The following is a 16,267-nucleotide window of genomic DNA, read 5'->3' as shown; positions in this document are numbered from 1 at the left end:
TTAATGACTTATATAATTTAAAATTTTATAACTATATAGTTTGCAATATTGTAATTGACTTGTGGCTTATTTTTGAAAATAGGAACGTCAGCCCCTAAGATGCATGTCCAAAACAACAAAGCTGCGCACATGGGACTTGTGGAGTAGAAATGATAATAACAATGTGAAGGGGTATGTGATTAGATCTGGGCTCGGACCACTGGTGTCATGCTCGTACCGTACTGTTGATAAGGTAGTGGTCTCAGCCTTTGTTGAGAGGTGGCAGCCTGAGACTAATACTTTCCATATGCCATTCGGTGAGATGACCATCACACTAGATGATGTGTCAAACATTTTGGGAATTCCGGTTGTGGGTTTATCACTTTCTACACCCCCTCATGATCATATTGCATCAAATTTGTTATTGAGAACATACTTAGGGGTGAGTGAGGCAGATGCCACATCAGAGTTGGATGACTATTCTGGTGAGTATGTGCGTCTCGAGTGGTTACGGTCGAGGTTTGGCCATGTGTGTGATACAGATGATGATGAGCTAGTGAGGTGTGCTGCTAGAGCCTATTTATTGTTTTTATTGGGATGTACCCTTTTTGCCGATAAGACTGGCACAAGGGTACAAGTCCAGTATCTAAGATTACTTACTAATCTCGACACCACTAGCCATTATGCATGGGGTGCAGGGGCTTTATCTTTCCTATATCGGCACTTAGGTGTTGCTTCTAGGTCTAAGGTTAAGCAAATGTGTGGATATATGACCTTGTTGGAGGCATGAGTGTATGAGCATATGCACCATATTGTTAGTCCGGGCTATGACATTAATTACTTAGAGAGTAACCCTCGTGCGCTCCGATGGACTCCGAGGAGGGATACCGGGACAACTTGTGAAGATGTGCAGAAACTGAGACAACGACTTGACGATTTGAAGGCGGATGAGGTATATATTTATAGTGATAATGAAAAATTAGACTTAATTTTGCATTTGTTGCTCTTGGATGAATTATTTGATACTAACTTATTTTTGTTTTTTTTCTTTCTTCAGGTTATATGGGAACCCTACAAATTTAGTAGACAACAACATCCATTACTAGATGTGGCATTCTACACAGGATTGATCAAGTGTTTCGACATTGTGGAGCCGTATTATCCCGAGAGAGTCTTGAGGCAATTTGGACGGGTACAAACGATCCCCCCTGCACCACGTGCTCCTCAGCGTGGTGGACGAGGTGCTTATGCGCAATCATACAATCCCTTTTACGAGTACTTTGATAGTACGTGGGAGAGGTGGCCGGACCACTTATTGTCTGAAGATAGTCGCAGTGTAGCAGTGTAGATAGTACGCAGAAGTTTTTTTGATATGGCTGTCATTTTATGGACATGAATTATAATTGGTTGGCAGACATGGATTATGGACAAGTTGATTTTAGGTAAATGTAAGAAAATGGTGGCATGATAACTCGTAGGTAGCATGGACTATAATGAACACAAGGGCCAAAAGTTAATGACTAATTATGAGGGTTATTTGTAATTAGGACCTTCTGTTTTTTATTTTGGCTAAAATTGGAGCATCTTAATTTAGTGACTTTGAAATTGCATAAAAACAATCCGAACAAATATTGGAGCACCACATATTATGATAATATTATGCATGAGTCAAGATCTAATAAAGGTTAATATCATCCCACATACATGGTACGTACGCCATAAAAGTTAAAAAAAAATCACTAGATTTAATTAAGTTGAAATTCAATCATTATCAAGAGACACAATTTCCGGCGTAGGCACGTCACCATTAATTCGCTTGAACTCCTCAAGGCGATTTTGATATCCAATGTACCAACCACGTGCGGCATACGCGTCGGCATGTTTATGCCAATCATCTGAAATAGGTGGCATAGGATGGCCCGGGGACAAGTGTACCTACACATATTAATTAAGTGAATAACTTAGCAATGACAATTTTTCTACTATAAATTTACAATTACACAATTTATAGCCGTACCTGTACAAAATGATCACCGTTGACAAAACCAATGCAAATCTCACGGAGCTCAACGTCCTGATGTGCTTCTGAGTGTGCATATAGTGGGAGACACGTAAGGCATAACGATCTACATAAATGGATCACGGTTACACCATAACATGTGGCGATAATATATCCCATCTCGGGCATAGTCATCCAATGATCTCTGGGTGCAGGGGTGTCATCAAAATAGTCAAGTACCCTCTGAAACTCCATAACTCGCTCGCGCACATGGAAAACTGACTCAAACAAAGCCGGTGTATGTAGCAGTGTCCTGGATAAGTCTGTGCGTACCTTTCGCCAAGCATCCACTCCAAATCCCATAGCTGCAGCTACAACTCTATATCCACAATTACCATCTGGTAAGACGTCGGTTACACCAGAAATGTACGGTCTCATGATGGGTTGAAACTGGTCTATATACCGATGTGGCTGAGCAAATGGAATGGGCGAACTCGTCTTCACTTTGTTGGCCCGTTTTTTTAGTTTCTTTTTTGGCGAGCTACATCCAACATTGCCAATGGACGGTGAGGGTGAATGACTGTCACAACCGGAAAGTACGTACTCAAATGCAGATGGCAAACGCCTAGTAGAGGTTTCAGCTTTACTTGGGCGGCCCCTAGTCGTGGTCTTCACTTGTGATTCTCTCAGAGTAGTGGAACTTGGATTCATAAGCTCTTCTAACTTCAAACTTATGTGCTTCTGGGTGTCTGCATCTTGCTCTTCCATCCATTTTATTAGTCTATCTACTGTGGCATTAACTGGAGGATCTGAGAGTTTTGTGACCTCCGGTTCCCTATTGTAATCCAACTTTCTCCAATAAGGATGAAGGGAGTCAAGTGGAATAGGCCGGTTACGTCGTCTATACGACAAAATCTCATGTGCACATGGCAACTCGTGTGTCCGACGAATGGTGCAATCACATGGTAAGGCACCTCCAATCCATTCAGCCCTGTACAATATGAAAGAAGTGAATAAATTATTGGTACAAACTAAATAAGTGTTTAATGCGTCCAATGAAGGTTAGTTAGTGAAGGTACCTCCTTATCTCACAACCAATTATATTCAATGCTGTATCTGATACATAGCCTAACAATTCCTTCATCTCCTCATGTTTCCTGACACTATGCTGGATAAAACAACGGCTTTTCTCAAATGATGCCTTAATGTGTGTATGCTGCAACTCTATCAATGTATGAATATGCTGCCATGATAACTCAAAACTAAGCTGACTAGTGCCAAGTTCCTTCTTTAACCTTGAATGTGCACTTTCAGCCCTGTTCGTAACAAGAAGTTAGTATGTGTGTCTAAGCATATAACAAGTCAATGATAACAAAAATAGACTACTTGTTCGAAGTGGTGTTACCAAGGTGCATACAAGCATCTGTCCATGCAGCCACAAACCTCTCCTTATAAGGTATCAACCAACTATCCTTAATGTACTCAATAGCTCCGGCGTATGAACAAAAGTTGGTTTCCATGTCACGCAAACGACTCACATACTCATCCTCGCTCTCCGATCCAACCAAACAATTCCAAGCACCATTAAACTTCTCCCAATGGTCAACCGTAACAAACAACTTCCTGCAATTTTTCAACACATTTTTGCTAATGTGCCATCTACACAATAAATGTCTGGCACTAGGAAACACTTTAGGGATTGCAGACATGAGTGCTAGTTCCCGATCCGTGACAATCACGTTAGGAAGACAGTCATCATTCAATAAAGACCGTACTCAACCCAAAGCCCATGTATAATTATCCTCCTTCTCAGAACATATATAAGCGAATGCAACAGAGAATGTCATGCTAGTGGAAGTCACACCCACAATCTCAAAAAGTGGCCAACGGTACCTATTAGTCTTATAAGTGCAATCCATTATCAGTACATGCAGAAATGCACGTAATATATCAACACTCTCAGGATGAGTCCAAAAACAGGTCAGTCACACATCATCAGAACTTCTATGCCACTCAACATAATTATGTTCTCTCAGCTTAGTTAGCAATACTTGCATCTCTGATCTACCGGCCCTCTCGATGACCCTATGTTTTTGCCTGGCAATGTATACTGTCTTGATGATTGATGTTGTCACACCCCAATCCTGAATAAAATCTAATATCTAGGAGTGAAGCGTGACTTACGTCTTAATCGCATATTAATAAAAATTTTTCTACAATTAAGACGTGAGAAGAAAAATAAAAATAAAATAATATAAAATAATTGAAGAGACTAAGTAAAGTGAAAATGAAGAATAGACTTTATTTAGCAAAATACTATTCCAAGAGTACCACACTAGATGTTCATCTTCTTATATATTACAATGTATTGTTAAACAAACAAAACATAGTACTCCAGCAAATTCTCTAAATTTCCCTTGGGTATTCCACATCATTGGTCATATTTCCGTCACCTGCATGATTTATTAGGGTGTGAGCTTTTAAGGCTCAGTAGGGTATATTGATCCCTCATGGCCAGTTATCACATTTAATCAATGTCTCAGTAAAAGAAAATAAATACAGATAATAATTTCAATTATATGCAATGAGAATGTGTGTACTCACTCCTTAACCATTCCCGTTGACACATACCCAAGACAAACAGGCCTACACGTCCCATACCGTGCATCCTTCCACTGTGGCCCCGAATGTCCCAAGTATGAGCCAACACCCGTCCGTCCCTTAAGCCCAAATATTTTGAATATAATTAATTCCACTTTTTCTTCAATAATTCTTCCACAAATCATGAGATCACCAGGTACATCTCCCTTTCTCCATGGTATCTCTAATAAATCACAAGACCACCAAGTTCATCTCCCTCTCTTCTTGGTGTCTCAATTAATCATTTTCTTAACCTTGTTCACAATCACACTTTCCTTATGCACTTGTGATTATGCATGTAAAGATAAACATTAATGCATGTATAGAGAAATTAAATAGTACATGCATAATAATAAATATCACAAACTTAGGAATTTCACAGTGCACACACAAGATTAATAATAAAAGCTTATTCACAAATATAGTGCACTTGATACATTTAATGAAGAAATAACATCACAAGTAATAAAGATAAATTATCACAAGAAAATAAATCACACAACATGACACAAGGATTAATTGTAATATAGTCCAATCATTGGGGAAATAGAGACCCTACCTTAATCTCTTGAGATCGAGTTCCTTCTTGGTCCGTTCCTATGTGTTCGGGTCTAAAAGTTTAAAAAAATATAGTTTAGATATAACTTAATTAGATTTAAATTTATTTCACTCTCTTTTTAAGGAGAGTGTAACTCACACTCTCACTTAGAGGTGTCGGATTGACGCGAAGCTTATACCATTGGACTCGTATCAAAAAATAGAGTTAGGAGGGTGAAAATTGGGCGAAAAAGGTCGCCGGAAACAGCCGCACGCGCCACCACGCGCCGGCGGTGCGAGTGGGGTGGCTGGCCGGGCACTGTTCATCGTCACTTTAAACAGCCCCTGTTTTTTCCCAGATTTCCAGTTTTTTTATCTCATTTTTGACTCGACTTTTGACCTATCAAACGTTCACCAAATTGAGCAAACTTATACTTGTTTTAAAGCCCTGCATCACCTCTTTACAACCATATAAAGAACATGAAAAACGGACTGTTAAAACTCAAGTTATAAGGCTCGAAAGGAGGCCACACAAACATGCGAATTTTCTGGAAAAATTTCCAGATTTTCCATATTCCTTTGTTTTTCATTTTCCTTCAATTCCAAACCGTAAATCATGTTTCTAAGGCTATAATAAGACTATCTACAACCAAATTTTAGTTTTACAACATAAAAGAAAGGCATGTAAATAAAATTATAAAACAACAAGTTTTGAAAAAATTTGTTAAGGACACCCATGTTTCCATGGGTTCCTTAAGCTCACCTTTTTATACCCCCCTTGAGTTCTAGAGAGGCTAAAAGCTGTGAGTTCCTACAGTAAAGAAAAACACAGAGACTAAGAGAGGTTAGTTTATGGAAAATTTTAAAGAAAAACTTTTAAGATAAAAATTTCAATTTCTAACCTTTATAGAGTTTCTAACCTCTCCTTCTCTAACTCTTTCTAGTTCACTCTCTCTCTCTCTCTCTCTCTCTCTCTCTCTCTCTCTCTCTCTCTCTCTCTCTCTCTCTTTCTCTTTTTCTCTCGGGTTTCTTCTTTGTCTCCTCTGTTCAGTTTCTTTGTGCTGCTCTTTTTGTTGCTCAAGACTATTCTTATAGTCTAATTGGCAAGCATCTTCAGTTAAGGGGATGTATCTAATGATTATTTAGATAAGGATTATCCCTAAAGGAATCACCACCCTTGATCAAAGCTTAGGTGTGCTAGTTTTGAGAAAGCTAATGGCGTTGGTGATTATCTTCAAACCCTTTCAGATATTTTTTTTTTTTTTTTTTTTTTTTAAGTTGGGCTTTTCATCTCTTGTAAAACAATTGGGCTAAAGCCCAAACTTAGAAGTTTAACCCAAATTTTTAAAGCCCATAAATATTATTATTATTATTATTTATTTTGGACATTACAATCTACCCACCTAAAAAAAAATTTCGTCCTCGAAATTTAGACGTACCTGTGTCAAAAATCTCTGGATATTTTTTGCGCATGTCAGATTCTAATTCCCATGTAGCTTCTTCTACATTCCCATGTTGCCACAAAACCTTGACTAATGGAATGGTCTTTGTGCGCAAAACTTGTTCTTTGTGATCGAGTATCTGAATTGGTCGATCTTCAAAAGATACTTGCTCATCAACGCTGAGTTCTCCCCAGTCCAAAACGTGTGCTGGATCTGGTTCATACTTCCGAAGCATAGATATATGAAAAACATTATGGATACTAGAGAGTTGGGGAGGTAATGCTAATCGATATGCTACCTCTCCAATCCGTTCGAGAATTTCAAACGGTCCGATAAATCTTGGAGCAAGTTTCCCAGATTTCCCAAACCTCTTGACTCCGCGTCGTGGCGAGACTTTGAGAAAAACATGATCGCCCACGTTGTATTCTAGTGGCCTTCTTCGTCGGTCTGCATAATTTTTTTGCCGACTTTGAGCAGTAAGCAAGCGTTGTCTGATGATCTTTATCTTCTCTGTGGCTTCTTGGACCAAGTCTGGTCCTAACAAAATATCTTCTCCCACTTCAGCCCAACACAAAGGCGATCTACAAGGTCTTCCATAGAGTGCTTCATAGGGTGCCATCCCTATGCTAGACTGGTAGCTGTTGTTATAGGCAAATTCTGCTAATGGTAGGTGGTCTTCCCAATTTCCTTGAAAATCTAGTATGCATGCCCTCAACATGTCTTCCAAAATTTGGATAGTTCTCTCAGACTGTCCGTCAGTTTGGGGATGAAAAGCGCTGCTGAGGTTCAGTTTCGTTCCAAGTGCATGCTGTAAACTTCCCCATAATCGAGAAGTGAATTTAGAATCTCTGTCTGAAACGATCGAAATTGGGATTCCGTGTAGTCTTACTATCTCCCTAATGTATAGCTTTCCCAATGTTTCGGTGGAATCAGTGGTTTTTACGGGTAGAAAATGAGCAGATTTGGTTAAACGATCTACAATAACCCATACAGCATCTCGTCCCTTTGACGATCGCGGTAGCCCCGTCACGAAGTCCATTGTGATGTTATCCCATTTCCATTCAGCTACAGGTAGTGGTTGGAGCATCCCTGCTGGTTTTTGGTGTTCTGCTTTCACCTGTTGGCACGTGAGGCACTTTGCAACATAAGTCGCTATTTCTTTTTTCATGCCCTTCCACCAGTATTGTCGTCGTAGATCGTGATACATCTTAGTGCTACCTGGATGGATGGTGTAGGTAGAAAAATGAGCTTCATGTAGTACTTCGTCTCGCAAATTCGGGACTTCAGGCACGTATATCCTTCCCAGGTATCTTAATCCACCGTCTTTTGGAACGGTCCATCCTTTATTTTCATCTTCTGCAGCGAGCTTTTCACGTATGGATTTGCAGAATGCATCTTCTTGTTGCTTTTCAATGACTTTTTCCTTTAAGCTTGGTTGAGCAATTAAGTTGCAAAGATAAGCATCATTGTTATTGGCGTCAACGTATAGATTATATTCACGAATGGCTTCTACAACCTTCCACTTCTGAATCCGTAAGCTTCCCACCGTTCCTTGAGATTTTCTACTCAATGCATCTGCGACTACGTTAGCTTTTCCTGGGTGATAATATAGTCCAAAATCATAGTCTTCTAAATACTCCATCCATCTTCGTTGTCTCAAGTTAAGCTCCTTTTGCGAGAAAAGGTACTTCAAACTTTTGTGATCGGAATAAAGTTCAAAACGTTCGCCATATAAGTAATATCGCCATACCTTCAAAGCATGAATAATAGCTGCAAGCTCCAAATCGTGTGCAGGATAATTCTTTTCATGTGACTTTAGTTGTCGAGAAGTATAGGCTATGACCTTGTCAGATTGCATTAAGACACCTCCTAATCCTTGTAAGGAAGCATCAGTGTATACTACATAGCCTACACCTCGCTCAGGAATGATTAGTACTGGAGCAGTGGTTAATCGCATTTTTAGTTCCTGGAATGAATTCTCGCACTCCTCGTTCCACTCGAACTTTGCCCCCTTACGTGTCAACTTTGTCATTGGGGCAGCGAGTCGGGAGAAATCTTTTATGAATCTTCTGTAGTAGCCGGCTAGCCCAAGGAAACTCCGTATTTCAGTGACATTTTTTGGTTGATTCCATTTCAACACTGCATCAACTTTGGAAGAATCTACTGATATACCTTCTTTAGAAATCACATGCCCTAAAAATTTTACCTCTGTTAGCCAAAACTCACATTTGCTAAGCTTGGCATATAACTTGTGTTCTCTCAGCGTTTGTAAGACGTAATGCAAGTGTTGTTCATGCTCTTCTTTAGATGAGGAATAGACGAGGATGTCATCGATGAATACGATCACGAACCGATCCAGGTAAGGTCGAAAAATTCGGTTCATCATATCCATGAAAGCTGCTGGTGCGTTCGTTAAGCCGAATGGCATCACCAAGAATTCGTAATGCCCGTATCGAGTTCGAAAGGCTGTCTTTGGTACATCTTCCTCCTTGATACGAAGCTGGTGGTATCCAGATCGAAGGTCTATCTTGGAAAAGAAACAAGATCCTCTTAGTTGATCAAATAAATCATCGATCCGAGGCAGCGGGTATTTGTTCTTTATTGTGACTCTATTCAGCTGGCGGTAGTCGATACACATCCTGAGAGATCCGTCTTTCTTCTTCACGAAAAGAGCTGGTGCACCCCATGGTGATGTGCTGGGACGAATGAACCCTTTTTCTTGCAATTCCTGAAGTTGAGTCTTCAGCTCCTTAAGCTCTGCCGGTGCCATTCGATGTGGAGGTATAGAGATAGGTGATGTGCCTGGATAAACTTCTATGGTGAACTCTATTTCTCTTTTCGGGGGTAATCCGGGCAAATCATCTGGAAATACATCTTCGTATACTTGCACCACTGGGATGAATTCAATCTGCGGTCCATCTTCTTTTTCGATCTTGAGGTTAGCGATTAAGCTCCTAAAGTCATCCTCTTTTAAGTTAACAGTTAATCTAGGATGGTGAGTTTCCCTATCCCCGTAAAATTTAAATGTTTGTCCATCCGATGTACTTACCGTTACCATTTTTCTTCTACAGTCGATAATAACTTGGTATTGTGTGAGCCAATCCATTCCGAGGATGATATCGTACTCCGACATGTCCATTATCATCAAATCAAAATATACTTTATGACCCGCTATTTCTATCATGCAATTTTTACATATTCTATCAATTTTTCTAGCACCTCCTAACGGAGACCCAACTTTCAGTGGAAAATTCATGAATTCAGATTCTAACTCAAGGATGGATGCAAATGACTTTGAGATGAAAGAATGTGTAGCGCCAGAGTCAAACAATATTTTAGCCCAAGAATTAAATACTAGGAATGTACCTTCCACCATCTCTGGTTCTATTGATTCTGCCTTTGCTCCCATAGCATACACTCTTGCCTGGGCAGGTTGTTCAGAACGTTTTATACCAGGTGGAGGTTTAGGTCTTATTTGAGTGGGTTGTCTTCCGGGACGTGGTGGCTGTTGTACCATCGGTGGCCTCCATTGGTTCTGTTGTGGCGGGTACGGAGTACGGTATTGGAATTGAGGTGCGTGAGGAGCCTGGTATGTCTGCAATTGTGGACAGAATCGTTGGGAATGCCCAGCTTGCCGGCAGTGATAGCAAATTATTGAGTCTCGGTTCACCACATTTGATCTTGGTGGCGGAAGTTGAGAAGGTCCAAACCTTGGGCGCTTGCTGCTTGGTCCTCCACTTGCATTCTTATGAATCCAATTTTTCCTTACCTCTGGAGTACTTCGTTCAGCTATAAGTGCTCGATCTACGACATCTGCATAACGAGTTAATTTGAGAATATTCACTTTTTCTTTGATTGCAGGTCGAAGACCTTCCTCAAACCTTTTTGCTTTTGTAGCATCATCAGGTATCATGTAAAGCGCAAAACGTGATAGTTCTTCAAATTTGGCTTGATACTGGACCACAGTCATTTCCCTTTGGAGAAGGTACATGAATTCACGTGCTTTTGCTTCTCGTACAACTCCAGGAAAATATTTTTCAAGGAAGATCCTCTCAAACTCTTGCCAAGTCATATTTTCTGTGTCTTGCATCCCTTGAACTGATTCCCACCAATGATATGCCTGTCCCTCAAGATAAGAACTGGCAATAGTTACTCGTAGTCCTTCTGGTACCCTCTGATTCATCATACTTCTTCTGATTTGACGTAACCATTCTTCTGCTACTATTGGATCTGGTATACCTTTAAAGACAGGGGGTCGAGATTTTCGAAATTCTGCTTGAATTCGCATGACTCGTTCCACTTCATCTTCTACGTGACGTCCTCGATTGCTTTCACGAATCGCATTTGCCATGTCTTGAATAGCGGCGATTACTCCATCGTTTCCATTCAACACGTGGTTCGCATCCTCTGCTTCTCCAGCCATCTTAATAGAATAAGAGTTAATGCTAGTTAGCATTTCTACAAATATAAAATAATTTCCAAACTTATTTACCGCAAATACATATATAATCTATAACCACACCACAAAAAGGGTAAACAACCATTTAATATTATAGTTAGAAATCCAGGTATCTTTTTTTTTTTTTTTTACTTTGTCATTTTTTTACAACTCCTACCTTCCATTTTCATTATCCTAGTATCTAAGTCAAAAATATTTCCAAAACATTCCCCAAAATATTTCCACCAAAATATTTCCAGTTGCCAAAATCAACCCCCCTAAATATGGTCATCTTTAAGTAATTTTTTTAGTGCACTCTATCCTACTCGTCGTCAGAACTATCATCTGTGACTGGTGGTGGGGGTGTGTGTGGCTCGCCACAAGCTAACTCTGTAGAAATCTCTGTCACAGGTGCCACTGCTGCTATAGGTATTGCTTCCATAACCTGTTGTTCTGCATGTAAATTTTGTGCTACTGCTATCTCACGGGAAATCTCATAAATCTCATCATCCATAGCCAACTCTAATGCCCCAACTAAAGCCCGAGCCTGTCCTCTTACACTGTGTCGAACCATCTCCCTTTGAGATGCCGGTGCAAGGTGAGGAAACAAAATCAAGATATCTCTAATCTCATTAATCAAAAAGTTACGAGCATCCTGATTGACCGCTTCATCATATACCGCTTGGTTAAGAGGAGCTATCCCCTCAGGACCGATGCGATAACCCCCCCATCTATCCATTCCTTCAATTACATCCATACTGTCAACATAATTAATTTGTCCATAGGGTTAGTAGAACATAAACAAATAAATATTGAATACAAACAGCAAACAAAAATCAATCATATACATACATATATTATTTCTTTTACCTTTTAAAATCGTAGATGAAATATAATCCTACTCAATTTGTCCCATTTCTCAAACCTATAAGCTCTGATACCAACTTGTCACACCCCAATCCTGAATAAAATCTAATATCTAGGAGTGAAGCGTGACTTACGTCTTAATCGCATATTAATAAAAATTTTTCTACAATTAAGACGTGAGAAGAAAAATAAAAATAAAATAATATAAAATAATTGAAGAGACTAAGTAAAGTGAAAATGAAGAATAGACTTTATTTAGCAAAATACTATTCCAAGAGTACCACACTAGATGTTCATCTTCTTATATATTACAATGTATTGTTAAACAAACAAAACATAGTACTCCAGCAAATTCTCTAAATTTCCCTTGGGTATTCCACATCATTGGTCATATTTCCGTCACCTGCATGATTTATTAGGGTGTGAGCTTTTAAGGCTCAGTAGGGTATATTGATCCCTCATGGCCAGTTATCACATTTAATCAATGTCTCAGTAAAAGAAAATAAATACAGATAATAATTTCAATTATATGCAATGAGAATGTGTGTACTCACTCCTTAACCATTCCCGTTGACACATACCCAAGACAAACAGGCCTACACGTCCCATACCGTGCATCCTTCCACTGTGGCCCCGAATGTCCCAAGTATGAGCCAACACCCGTCCGTCCCTTAAGCCCAAATATTTTGAATATAATTAATTCCACTTTTTCTTCAATAATTCTTCCACAAATCATGAGATCACCAGGTACATCTCCCTTTCTCCATGGTATCTCTAATAAATCACAAGACCACCAAGTTCATCTCCCTCTCTTCTTGGTGTCTCAATTAATCATTTTCTTAACCTTGTTCACAATCACACTTTCCTTATGCACTTGTGATTATGCATGTAAAGATAAACATTAATGCATGTATAGAGAAATTAAATAGTACATGCATAATAATAAATATCACAAACTTAGGAATTTCACAGTGCACACACAAGATTAATAATAAAAGCTTATTCACAAATATAGTGCACTTGATACATTTAATGAAGAAATAACATCACAAGTAATAAAGATAAATTATCACAAGAAAATAAATCACACAACATGACACAAGGATTAATTGTAATATAGTCCAATCATTGGGGAAATAGAGACCCTACCTTAATCTCTTGAGATCGAGTTCCTTCTTGGTCCGTTCCTATGTGTTCGGGTCTAAAAGTTTAAAAAAATATAGTTTAGATATAACTTAATTAGATTTAAATTTATTTCACTCTCTTTTTAAGGAGAGTGTAACTCACACTCTCACTTAGAGGTGTCGGATTGACGCGAAGCTTATACCATTGGACTCGTATCAAAAAATAGAGTTAGGAGGGTGAAAATTGGGCGAAAAAGGTCGCCGGAAACAGCCGCACGCGCCACCACGCGCCGGCGGTGCGAGTGGGGTGGCTGGCCGGGCACTGTTCATCGTCACTTTAAACAGCCCCTGTTTTTTCCCAGATTTCCAGTTTTTTTATCTCATTTTTGACTCGACTTTTGACCTATCAAACGTTCACCAAATTGAGCAAACTTATACTTGTTTTAAAGCCCTGCATCACCTCTTTACAACCATATAAAGAACATGAAAAACGGACTGTTAAAACTCAAGTTATAAGGCTCGAAAGGAGGCCACACAAACATGCGAATTTTCTGGAAAAATTTCCAGATTTTCCATATTCCTTTGTTTTTCATTTTCCTTCAATTCCAAACCGTAAATCATGTTTCTAAGGCTATAATAAGACTATCTACAACCAAATTTTAGTTTTACAACATAAAAGAAAGGCATGTAAATAAAATTATAAAACAACAAGTTTTGAAAAAATTTGTTAAGGACACCCATGTTTCCATGGGTTCCTTAAGCTCACCTTTTTATACCCCCCTTGAGTTCTAGAGAGGCTAAAAGCTGTGAGTTCCTACAGTAAAGAAAAACACAGAGACTAAGAGAGGTTAGTTTATGGAAAATTTTAAAGAAAAACTTTTAAGATAAAAATTTCAATTTCTAACCTTTATAGAGTTTCTAACCTCTCCTTCTCTAACTCTTTCTAGTTCACTCTCTCTCTCTCTCTCTCTCTCTCTCTCTCTCTCTCTTTCTCTCTCTCTCTCTCTCTCTTTCTCTTTTTCTCTCGGGTTTCTTCTTTGTCTCCTCTGTTCAGTTTCTTTGTGCTGCTCTTTTTGTTGCTCAAGACTATTCTTATAGTCTAATTGGCAAGCATCTTCAGTTAAGGGGATGTATCTAATGATTATTTAGATAAGGATTATCCCTAAAGGAATCACCACCCTTGATCAAAGCTTAGGTGTGCTAGTTTTGAGAAAGCTAATGGCGTTGGTGATTATCTTCAAACCCTTTCAGATATTTTTTTTTTTTTTTTTTTTTTTAAGTTGGGCTTTTCATCTCTTGTAAAACAATTGGGCTAAAGCCCAAACTTAGAAGTTTAACCCAAATTTTTAAAGCCCATAAATATTATTATTATTATTATTTATTATTTTTTTTTTTTGGACATTACAGATGTATTCTGTGGATTCTTACTTTTTATGGTCTTCAATATATCTTTCGGTTTCACCAAAGTCTTGGACAAAGCCACTAACAATGAATTCTCTTCTTCAGTTAATCTGCCTGCGAATGAATGCCCTTCAATATACTCTGAAACTACATGGTTATACACTCCACATGCAACCTCCAACTCCCATTGATTACCACATCCAGTGTTCACCGCCTTCAACGAGAATGGACATCCACATTTCTTCGAACGGGTGTCCTTAGAGTCATCAGAAACCGGTTGCTTACGGCTAGCAGCATCGGATGTTTGGTCGCCTGAATCTGACTTTGATGACTTTCTTGATCTATTTGGCTCATATTGACCATTTCTCTCACAAGCAAATTTGATCCAAGCTCTCTTACCACGAACCCCGCCTGCATCAGACCTTCTAATGACAATTACCATGTTGTTCCTTTTTCCTTGTGCACGAATCCAACTAACCATTGAATCCTTACTTTGAAACACCTACACATGATAATTATATATATTATTTACAATTCATATTTAGGTATGCATAAATCATAATTCCCGGCCATACAAACAATGTTTACCTCCGCTGTTGTGAATTCATTGGTGTAGTCAAAATTGCACCTTCCTTCAACTATACTGAGTTCGGTGGAAGCATCCACTTGCTGCTCCTATTCAGCAAAAAAAAAAAAAAAAATTTATTTTTTTCCCAGTATTCGACGGAAAGCCACCGATAATATCACATATATTCGGTGCCTAAGTACCGAATATACAAACAAAGTTCGACAATTGACTACCGAATGAAACAATTATACGTTGGTCATCGGGACAATTGACTACCAGTATTCGACGAGAACTCACCGAATAAATCATATATATTCGGTGGATAAGTACCGAATATACCAATATAGTTCGACAACTACCTACCGAATAAAACTATTTAAAAAACTATACGTTTTTCATTCGGTGGATATCTGCCGAACGGTGGTATAAACTTCGGTGAAAAACCACCGAATATATTGCCATTTTTCGATGGGCATCAACCGAACAAATGTGTAAAAAATTGACATTACATTTATAAACGGTGGATACCTACCGAAATATGCACATTTATTCGGTGACCATCCACCGAAATATAATGTATATTTCGGTACTGGTTTACCGAATAAAAACATGAACTCTCAGTTTTTCAGCCGCGAAAAAATTCAAAAAAACTCAAAAAAAAACTCAAACTTACTTCATTTGATGACTCCAAATTGTCGTTTTGATTGTCCATTTGTCAAAAGTAGGTGATTTGGATACAATGAATTTGTTTACAAAAACAATCTATGTCTAGGGTTGGTTGAAGATGGTGGTGGTGGTAGAAAAGAGTGGAGTGTTGTTTGATGATGGTGGTACACGTGGGTGGAGCCAGCGGGTGGGATTGTTTAAAACAACAATCTATATCTAGGGTGGAAGGTTGATGATGGTGGTGGTGGAAGGTGGAAGATGAAGGTTGAAGATGGTGGTGGTAGAAGGTTGAAGATGGTGGTGAAGATGATGGTGCTCCTCAGCTGGTGGTTGAAGATGGTAGGGGGTGTTGGGAGAAAAATTTTATCCCAAATATTAGATGTCCTTTATGGTCATTTTGCTATAGGGTAGATATGTCTTTTACTATAGGGTAGATATGTCTTTTACTAAATTAAATCTAGGGTGGTCAACTAAGTAGAACAGGGTGGTCAGAATAGCCGCCCCCCAGATTTATTAGACAAATTAATAGTGAGAGGTGAACTTTCTGTCCTCTGGTCTCTCCGGCATCGAACCATTCAGCACTCACACTAGGAGTATTCCACATTG

At 38.9% G+C, this 16,267-nt stretch overlaps 3 long non-coding RNA genes across 3 annotated transcripts; all 3 read right to left on the bottom strand.

Moving 5' to 3' along the window:
- Positions 1-2,786: 2,786 nt before the first annotated feature.
- On the bottom strand, positions 2,787-3,525 carry LOC147280553 (uncharacterized). Its single transcript, XR_015123210.1, has 3 exons — positions 3,384-3,525; positions 3,058-3,294; positions 2,787-2,969 (listed from the first exon to the last, which is right to left on the bottom strand). It is a non-coding gene; the product is annotated as an uncharacterized LOC147280553 (long non-coding RNA).
- An 856-nt stretch (positions 3,526-4,381) lies between these two features.
- LOC147280552 (uncharacterized) lies at positions 4,382-6,178 on the bottom strand. The gene is made up of 3 exons (XR_015123572.1): positions 6,058-6,178; positions 5,919-5,966; positions 4,382-5,229 (listed from the first exon to the last, which is right to left on the bottom strand). It is a non-coding gene; the product is annotated as an uncharacterized LOC147280552 (long non-coding RNA).
- Positions 6,179-12,239: 6,061 nt separating this feature from the next.
- LOC147280551 (uncharacterized) lies at positions 12,240-14,030 on the bottom strand. The gene is made up of 3 exons (XR_015123578.1): positions 13,932-14,030; positions 13,793-13,840; positions 12,240-13,103 (listed from the first exon to the last, which is right to left on the bottom strand). It is a non-coding gene; the product is annotated as an uncharacterized LOC147280551 (long non-coding RNA).
- Between the last annotated feature and the right edge of the window lie 2,237 nt (positions 14,031-16,267).

The sequence above is a fragment of the Dryas octopetala genome, chromosome 7, assembly GCF_963921425.1.
Source record: "Dryas octopetala chromosome 7, drDryOcto1.1, whole genome shotgun sequence".
Lineage (NCBI taxonomy): Eukaryota > Viridiplantae > Streptophyta > Magnoliopsida > Rosales > Rosaceae > Dryas > Dryas octopetala.
The sequence above is the reverse complement of the archived record's forward strand: the minus strand, read 5'-3'. Positions and strand labels throughout refer to the sequence as shown.